The sequence below is a fragment of the Pituophis catenifer genome, unplaced genomic scaffold (assembly GCF_029215685.1).
Source record: "Pituophis catenifer annectens isolate HBS135680 unplaced genomic scaffold, rPitCat1.0.hap2 SCAF_10, whole genome shotgun sequence".
In the NCBI taxonomy this organism is placed as follows: Eukaryota; Metazoa; Chordata; class Lepidosauria; order Squamata; family Colubridae; genus Pituophis; species Pituophis catenifer.
Genome location: NW_027256890.1, coordinates 27,392,419 through 27,402,556, shown reverse-complemented (window position 1 = coordinate 27,402,556; position 10,138 = coordinate 27,392,419).

The following is a 10,138-nucleotide window of genomic DNA, read 5'->3' as shown; positions in this document are numbered from 1 at the left end:
AACTCAACTGAACTCAACTATCCTCTACTCTCCTCAACTCTCCACAGCTCCCCTCTCATCCCTTCTGCCTTTATATCTCTGCCCCAGGGGCTGTGACATCACCACATTATGTTCTCATGGGGGACAGCTGGTGTCATGACCCAAGGGGCCTCTTACTCCCCAAGATAATAGGGATGGGATATGGAGGGTCCCCTGGATAACCCCCTTGATAACATTAGCGACATTATGGGGAGCAAAGCTAGGGGTCACTATGGAATGACCCACTGTGATGGTGTCCCTCAACGTGCTAGATCTCAAAAGAACCTAACCAAGATTAAGGCTGATCAACTTTGTTCTTTGATTGGCTAAGTCTGCCACTGAGCATAGGACTAAAACATTCCAAATTAGTAAGGGAGTAAGGCAAGGTTGCCCCCTATCCCCATTATTGTTTATTTTGGCCTTAGAAGTTCTTTTACGGAAAATTAGAATTAATGAGGAAATAAAAGGACTGAAGATCAGGAAGGAAATTTACAAGACGCAAGCATTTGCAGACGATGTAGCCTTAATCCTTGAAGACCCCATAGAATCAGGACCAAAAGTGCTAGAGGAATTAAGTAAATATGGAGAGGTGGCAGGCTTCACATTGAACAAAACCAAAACCAAAGTATTGATTAAGAATACAACTGAGAGACAGAAAAACAAGTATTAGGACTACAGGTTGCCAAAAAAATTAAATACCTAGGAATTTGGATTATATCAAGATGTTCGACCTTAAAAGACGACAATTATACTCCCCTAATTAGGAAGATGAAACAAGACCTTGACAGATGGAAGAAATAAGATGATCACTTTTGGGCAAGATAGCCACAATTAAGATGAATATTCTCCCCAGAATACTATTTTTATTCCAAAACATACCGGTAAATTTAGAGAAAAAGTTTTTTTTAGAATTAGACAAAATCATCAGAGAATTTATATGGGAGGGGGAAAAACCAAGGTTTTCTATTAAAATTTTAAGGGGCAAAAGAGATATAGGTGGATTTGGACTCCCCGATTGGGAAATATATTACAGGGCAGCTAAGCTAGTCTGGATAAGAGATTGGATCACCCTGGAAAATGAGAGGATTCTTACCCTAGAAGGCCACGATTTGCAAAAAGGGTGGCACGCCCATATTTGGGACACGGAGAAGAAAAGGAGGACACATTTCCATAGACACAAAATTAGAGACTCATTGATACAAACATGGACCCCGATTAGGCAAAGATATTACAAAAAAATTCCAAGTTGGCTCTCAACAATGGAGGCCCTGATCCACCCCAATAGATGGAGGATGGAGAAAATGGGCAGATACAAAGATATCTTAGACAAAGGAGGGAATCTTAAATCAAATGATACTTTACGAGAGCAAGGAATAACTTTAGATTGGTGGACCTATTCACCAATAAAATCTAGATATCAGAAAGACAAAGAACAATACGGTTTAGAACTTGGATCAAATGGATTGGATAAAGTCCTGATGGGAACAAATAAAAAGATTCTGGCCAAACTATACAACTATTTATTAGGTGATGACAAGTCCGAAGATATCACAAAGAATCAAATAAATGCATGGGAGAAAAATATAGGGCGTGATATAAATTTTGGGGAATGGGAGGAGGCATGGAATAGGAATCTTAAATTGACTACAGCTGCGACATACAAGGAAAACCATTATAAAATGCTACATAGATGGTATTTAGCCCCGGCCAGACTAGCAAAGATATACCCTAATATACATCCTAATTGTTGGCAATGTGGCCACGGTCAAGGCACCTTCTTTCACATGTGGTGGACATGCCCGGAAGCGAAAGAATATTGGAACAAGATCAGGAGATGGTTATATGAAATAATTGGCGAAGATATTGAATTAACACCAGAGATATTTCTCCTGGGAATAGTAAAGAAGCCATATGGAAAGGAAAAGATACATTTAATGATCCACATAATTAGAGCCGCCAGATTGGCATACGCACAGTACTGGAAAGAGAAAACCCAACCACCAGAAGAGCTCACAATTAGGAAAATATTGGAGTGAGCAGAGATGACTAAATTAACTCATGAATTAAACGATGATGAGAAGTCAGTTTATTATATTGTGTGGGAAAGGTGGTACAAGTGGATGCATGATAAAATGAAAGAAAGACCTAAAGGTGTGTTAAATAACGGTAAAAAGTGATTTGAAATATCACCAAGTATTATTTATGTATATAGTTAAAACACTGCACATCTGATACTAACTGAAAATGTCAGTACACTTATGTTTTTTTTCTTTTTTGTAAAAAATCTCAATAAAGTTTCTCAAAAAAAAAACACAAAAAACATTAGCGACATTATGGGGAGCAAAACTAGGGGTCACTATGGAATGACTCAGTGTGATGGTGTCCCTCAACGTGCTAGATCTCAAAAGAACCTAACCAAGATTAAGGCTGATCAACTTTGTTCTTTGATTGGCTAAGTCTGCTACCGAGCTTGGTTTTTTAATTTTTCTTATTATGAGATATGAGATATATGAGATATGATATACTGGTGTAGGGTTTCCTGCATGGGCAGGGGTTGGATTAGGAGACCTCCAAGGTTCCTTCCAACTCTCTAATTCTATTCTATTCTATTCTATTCTATTCTATTCTATTCTATTCTATTCTATTCTATTCTATTCTATTCTATTCTTATGGAGTCCTTGGCTTACAACCGTTCTTTTAGTGCTGGTTCAAATTACAACAGCACTGAACAAAGTATTTTTCACACTTATGACCATTCTGGCATCTCCACGGTCATATGATCAGAATTTGGACCTTTGGCAAGTGACTCACATTTATGACAGTCGCCGTGTCCCAGGAGTCACGTGATCCCCTTTTGCGGCCTTCTGACAAGCAAAGCCAAGGGGGAAACCTGATTCACTTAACAACCATGTTACTAATTTAGGAATTGCAGTGATTCACTTAACAACTGGCAACAAAAATGTTGGGCTCAGTTGTGGTCGTAAATCGAGGACTACTTGTATATATGATTTTTTTGGGGGGTCCAGTTTCTGCACTGCCCATCATTGCTGAAGTGTTGTAGTAGTTTTGGTAAAACTCTCCAACGATACAAAAGCTGCAGTTGAAAACAAAGTCTTTTTAAAAAAAAGCCAAACAGGTTTGTTTTTTTAAAAAAGGCAAAAGGGACAATTGCAGAGTTGAAAGGAGAGGAAGCTCCTTCTTCCCCAACCCCCCCCCATGGCTTGCAGGGCCCCCTTGGGCCCCCAGACAGCTGGCAGAGTTGAGTCTTCATGCTCTTGGGGAAGGTCAGGAGGTTTGGGGCCTGCCTCGTCTCTGGGGCTGGGCTACCTAGACGTACAGCCACAATTCAGCTCAAGAGGCTTGGCAACTGGCATGTACTTATGACGGTTGCAGTGTCCCGAGGTCCCATGACCCCCTTTTCTGACTTTCTGACCAGCAAAGATGATGGGGATGTGAGGGATCTCACTAAGATCGATGGTTCGTTGAGGCCACTTCCAAGAAAAGGCAGCACGCAAGGATGCAATCACGTTGAATCTTTATTTAGAAGTAAAGTAGAGTAAAATGAGTTCCCTGGCATGGAGGCTTCCATGCCTGGATTGAGCCCATGGTTCAGTCCTGTAGGAAGTTAGAACAAGAGCCAAAGAGCAGCCCCTGTGCAGGGATTCTTATAGGGGCCCCTGGACTCTCCCTTACCAAAGTGTGAGGGGGCCGGAGGGCCATTAACTCTCCCCAATGGGGCTGCAGGGGCCGGAGCCCTTTGGCCCAGCAGTGGGATCAAAGGTGCCTCTTTGCTCCCATCTGGTGGCCTTTTAAGAAACTGCCATGGCTGGCACAAAACACCTAACAATTCCCCTTCTTGCCAGCCAATGACAGGTGCCAGTGAGTATGAGTGAGGGGGTGAGCAGGTGTCATAGACATGCAGATGCGTCGTTTACAGGAGCAAACACAAACGCTTACACAGAAGGTTGTGTCGGTCAATGGGCACAGGTTTTGTGAACAGATCAGCTAACTGGTCGGTTGTATTACAATGTTTGATGTGTACAAACCCCATTCTGGCAAGCTACCTGACATTCTTGTAGCGGATGTCTATGTGGCGTGACCTAGAGCCCGCCGTGTATGCCCCTGAGATTCCAATTGCGGCCGTGTTATCTTCTTGAATTTGGATGGGCAGAGTAGGAGGTGCCCAGATGCTCGTTACCAGAGCATTGAACCAAATCAAGTCATTTGTTGTGTCCAATAGGCTGGCATATTCTGCCTCGGCCGTGGAGCAAGAATCAATTTTTTGCTGCCTAACATGCCAATGGATAGGACAGCCATTTAGCAGTATGAGGAAACCAGAGGTGCTCCGTCTACTCTTGGTGTCACCAGCCCAGTCTGCGTCCGAGTAAGCGGAGAGCTGGGCCGGCTTCCCCTTCTCTGGTTCCAGCATAAAGAGGGCATTGGCCGTGCCCCTGAGGTACCTAAGTATCCTCTTGACAGCATTCCAGTGGAATTCCTTTGGGTTTTCCACATGCCTGGACAATAGATTTACAGCTAAAGCTATGTCAGGCCTGCTCCAATTGCTAATGTATAGCAAGGAGCCAATCACAGATCTATATAATTTATTATCTGTGAACTCAGGGCTGTCTTTGTCATTATGGCCATAGTAGTCACTTTGCATGGGGCTATGCGTTGAGTTAGACTCCGCCATTTTGCATTTGGCCAACAACTCCTCAATTTTTTTTTGGGGGGGGGGATAATGCAAATCCCTTTTTAGTGGCCAAGATATGTACGCCCAGGTACCTGTCAACCCGCCCCAAGGACTTCAGGGTAAACTTTTCCCCCAGGGCCTTGGCAAATTCGTCACACCTTTCCTTGCCAGGCCCTACATATAGGAGGTCGTCCATGTAGACCAAAACCCATTCTGTATCACCTTTGGTGTCACGTGTGAAAACGCACTCATCTGCATGAGATGCCCTGAAGCCAATTTGCTCTAAACCCTTTTTAAGGCAATCGTACCAGAGTTTCCCCGACTGCTTGAGGCCATATAGTCCCTTTTGGAGCAACCATGTCTTTCCCCCCTCCTGCTGGTAACCAGGAGGGGCCCTCACGTAGATCTGCCGGTCCAAGTTGGCGTGGAGGTAGGACGTCTGGATGTCAAATTGGTAGACTTTCTTCCCCAGAGCAGCTGCAGTTACGAGGGCGGCCTTGACACTTTCTGCCCGGACAGTCAGAGAATAGGTTTCTATGTAGTCCTCCATGTAGCGTTGGGCGAACCCCTGTGCTACCAAGCAGGCCTTGTACAGGTAGTGGCCACTGGCAAGTGGTTTGGCCTTGAAAACCCACCTTGTGCCAATGACCTTCTTCTCTTTTGGTGGTTGCCTGGGGGTGAAGATCTTGAGCTTTCTCAGGCTCTCCATCTCCTGTTCCATCGCGAGCTGCCACTTCTCCTGTTCTTCGATGGGCAGCTCCGGGATGTCAGAGAAAGTCTTTGGGATGACCACAACGCTGTTGACAGACACAACGTGACCAATGTCAATTCTCTTCGGTGGGACCCCCTTGTTGGACCTCTTTGACCTTCTGACCTCCTGCCAGTCACCACCCTTTTCTTCTGCAGGTTTCTCGCCGACTGCTGTTCACGACCAGGATGTGGAGGCCCTCGGTCCCAGGTGTTGGGCATCATGGGCCTCTAAAGCATCGCTGGACCTGACCTCTTCATCCTGTTCCTTGATCTCGTCAGTGGCAGGGTCTGTGGTTATCTCGGGCGGTATCGTGGTTGGTGCGGCCTTACTGTGCCGGTTGATGTATGGGCCCAGATCATTTGAGTGGATCTGGGTCCAATTGGAGTCTTCTTCGAAGGAGGCAGATTGGGAGGTCACAGTCCTGCCCCCTTCTCCCAGGAATTGGTAGGCCTTGGAGCCAAGGGCATAGCCCAAGAACCTCAGTCTCTGGGAGACGGATCTCCCCTTCTTCCACAGCTGCTTGGGGATGTGCACCCAAGCGTAGGAGCCAAATACACGCAAATGCCCCAAATATGGCTTCCTACTGTGGACCAGAAAGCATGGGGTCTGGTTCACAACGCTGCTCCAGGTGTGGTTCAGGGTGTAATTGGCCTAGTGTAGTGTACTGCTTCCGCCCAGTATGATTCTGCAACCCCAGCATCTGCAATCAGACTACGCACCATAGTCTGCAGGACACCATTTCATTTTTCAACCACACCGTTCTGCGCAGGAGTAAAAGGCACTGTATGAAAATGGTGTATGCCCTTATGCTTTACCCAGTCCTGGAACTTTCAGGACATAAACTCGGCCCTATGGTCGCTCTGCAGCTGTGCGATCTTGGTCTTGTACTGAGTTTCCACGTAGTTGTACAGTGATTTTATGGCATCAAAGGCTTCAGACTTTTCTGTGAGGGTATACACATGGCCGTACCTCGAGAAGTCGTCGACAGCAGTGAGGAAATACTGCCTTTTCCCTAGGGATGATGTAAATGGCCCAACCAAATCAACATGTACTAATTGATATGGGTATTGGATTTTACGTAGTCACACCTTAGGTATTGGGGCTGCCTTCCTCTTTGCCCTCTTACAGATGGTGCAGTCCAGAAATACCTCACAATTCTGGAGGTGAATCCCCTCAGCAAATTCCCCCATCTTTTTGATCACTGGGAAGCTGGCATGGCCTAACCTCTGATGTAAGAGGTGGGCACATTTGGTATGAAGTGGCTTCCCCACTGACACCCCCTTGGCTCCGGTTGTCTTGGGAGGTGCTGACACCTTAGGCCCTTCTTTGGGCTTACCTGCCTTAGGTGCCTGCTGAGGCTCGGGTTTCTTGCCCGCATTGGCCTTGGAAGGCCGTGGGGCTGGCTGAGGCGGTATGGGCACAACTGCTTCAGCCTTGCGCCCCTTTGACAGCCTGGGGGCTGGCTGTGGGGCCTCTCTCTCTCTCTGCGCACAGGACCCTTCTGGAGTGGCACCCCGTGAGCTGTCTCCTGTAGCTGGGTACTTGGGGGAGAAATATGGCAAACCATTTATAATGGTAACACTCCCTATGACCTTTTTGTCTCCAGTGACATGACCTCCCCCTTTGCAAAACAATACCTCCACCCTGCCATCATCACATAACCTGGCCTAAATCTTCCCCCTTTTAAATGTGGAAATTTTAAATTTGTTTAATTATAGGGTTATGGGTAAAGCGTTTTAAATTGGGGAGCCATTTTGGATTTAATTTTGAGTCCTTCGGGAGAGGGGGCAGTTTAAAAATTTAATAAATAAATAAATAAATAAATAAATAAATAAATAAATAAATAAATAAATAAATAAAACTTGGTTATACTCAGTAGGTTATTGGCGATAGAGGGAGCATGCAACACACCTTCAACATTGCCCAGCCCTGGTACAGAGACAGTGCCTTCCCCAACAACCAAAGCATTGTTACCATTAGCAACCTTGATGGAGGAGTTAATTCTCCTTAACCTCTTAAAGCCTTGCTTCATGTTAGCAATGTAAGATGAAGCCCCAGAGTCCAGTAACCAGAGGCAAATAGGGCCATCAGCCCTTGTGGCGGGGGTTAGGTAAGTAGTACACACAAAATTGCCCTTAGCACCACCTTTGCCCCCGCCAGGCCCCCTTCTCTGCCCCCTTCCCCTTCCTTGATTGAAACCATGCTTAGGTCCTTGCTGGTAATGGGGGCAGTCCTTCTTCAGATGCTCCTCAGAGCCACAGATGAAACACTTGGGTAGAGCGTTAACCTGCTCTGAACTCTGGTGCCTCCTATTGATGCACTGAGTTGCGGCCCTGGTGTATTCTCCTGCATCTTTACACCTCCTGTCTTCCTCATTGAACCTCCCTGTGAGGTAGGACAGAGTCATGGCTTCCTTCCTGGTTCCCTCTAGTGAGACAATAAAATTGCCCCAACTTTTGTCCAGGGATGCCAGAATAACAGCAATCATGTTGGCCTCAGTCACGGGGTAGTCCCTGAGCACCAGTTCTGCCCTGAGTGCCTTCAACTTTCCCAGGTGTTCAACCATGCTAGCTCCAGATTTCAGCTTGGTGTTATAGAACTCCGATGTAAGCCTTGTGGTGGAGCCCAAGCTATCACTATTAAATAGGCTATATAACAACCCCCAAATCTCACCAGCCGTGAGCCCATCTGGAATGCTGGGGTAAAATTTAGCATCCAGTGAGCTCAGTAGAGTGGTATAGGCTTTCCTGTGGTACCACTCTTCTTGAGGCCCCAAGGGAAAGGTTGGGGGTCTAAAACCATTTCTAGGGTTCCTTCTTTTAAGAGACATATCTCTTTATTCCATATGTTGAAGTTCTCACCCTCCAGATGTAATTTCTCAAAATTATTCGGGAGTGCAGAGGTAGACGAGTAAATAGGAGTAGAAAATACAGTAGTATTTTGCTGTCTGTGGTACCTTTGCTTGGGTTCCATTGAAGTAAATGGGAGAGGGATCCCTCTGCTGGTGAATATAGGTATTTTTCTCTGATTATTTTTCTCTTTTTCAGCTGGAGTGAACTGAGCATGCTCAGAGCTCATTCCAGCCCAAGAGCCGACGGGAGTGAACCTCTCTCTCGGTGCTTCAGGGCCAGGCCTGAGCCCAGGCCTGTGGAGCTCTGAAGATTCTTCTGGAAGCCCTCCCAGTACTGGAACACTTACCAGGGGGTGAAGGCTGCAGGATGGGGCCAGAAAAGCCCCTGGAGGGGCCCACCGCTGGTCCTGAAGACTCCGGAGGAGGCAGCCATCGTCGGAGGTGGGAGGCTCGGCTGGAGGCCCCCTGAAGTCATCGAGGTGAGTCCTCCATTGCCTCGGTGGGGGTGTTGGGAAGGCTGGAGCCCCCAGGGGTTCTTCTGAGACTCTCTGGAGGTGCGGGTCACACTGGACTGGATGCCCCCCCTCGTTGGTCTCCTGGGGGTAGTGAGGGGGGCTGGCTACCCCTGACATCAAGGTTGTGTTGGTCGTGGTTTCCAGGGCCATGACCAGGGCTTGGATTGTGGCCCTGATGCCCGCTGCAGCAGGTGCAGCTGGGCAGACTTCGAGGCTTGCCTGTGGGGGGGCTGACCGTTTACATGCTGCTTCAGCTGGCTGCCATCGGTTGCTGGGCGTCGTGGCCTAGCTGAGGCCCACCAAGCCTCTCTGAAGTAGGTAGCCTAGGGGCCGCCATGTTGCTTCCAGTTGGCCCCGGAAGCTACAGCTTGCGATTTGGTGGGAATTTTCCCGCCAAAAGCTCCGGGACCCCGGGGGCCCCCAGGGTGGCCGGCACCATGTTAGGGAGCCTCCTGGGCACTGGGGAAGGACTTACCCAGTGTCCAGAGGCCCCCAGCGCTGGTGTCCCACATGGCTGGGTTCCTGGTGTCCCTTGGGTTGCTAGGAGTGTTCATAGCCTCTCTCTGCATTCCTCGCCAGTGAGCCGGTCTAAGCTGGGGGTGGCCCGGTCCCTGGCCACCTACCTGGTGTCCTGGCAGTCCATGGTGGACTGCTGGCCTTCCATGCTTTCCTCTGTGGCTTGCAATCGCAGGGAAGCATGCGAACGGGTCTCTGGCGCTCTGCTCGGATCTCTGGGGGCATAGAGATCATCTGTACCCTCCTCTGGATCGAAGCTAGCGTCTGGGACTGGATGCAAGGCTGCCATTCTTGATTGAAGACTTCTGGTCACAATTGGGGATCTCCTGCCATCCATCTCTTGGGGGTTCTTGCTGGAACCTCCAGGCATCTTGCTTCTGCTGGCTTGGAAGCATTGCCTCAAACCATCCTCTGCTACCACTTTGTGAGGGATCTCATGAAGATCAATGGTTCGTTGAGGGCACTTCCAAGAAAAGGCAGCGTGCAAGGATGCAATCAAGTTGAATCTTTATGTAGAAGTAAAGTAGAGTAAAATGACTGAAACAAAGGGTGGGTTTGAAAATAGGGAGTCGGGGCTGAGACGGAAAGATGGAGGGGAGGAAAACCAGGGTAGCAGCCCCCTCAAACACCCAGAGAGAATAGGGAAGGCTCTCTGAGGCCCCAGCATGATCTTTAGCTGTGGAAGCTCCCTCAGCTTCCCTCACAACAGTGTGGTGGAGAAAAGAACAGGGAATACTCCTGAATATTATACAAAGAATCAAGCAGCAAAAGTGGGTTTTATTTGTGATGGGGGGGAG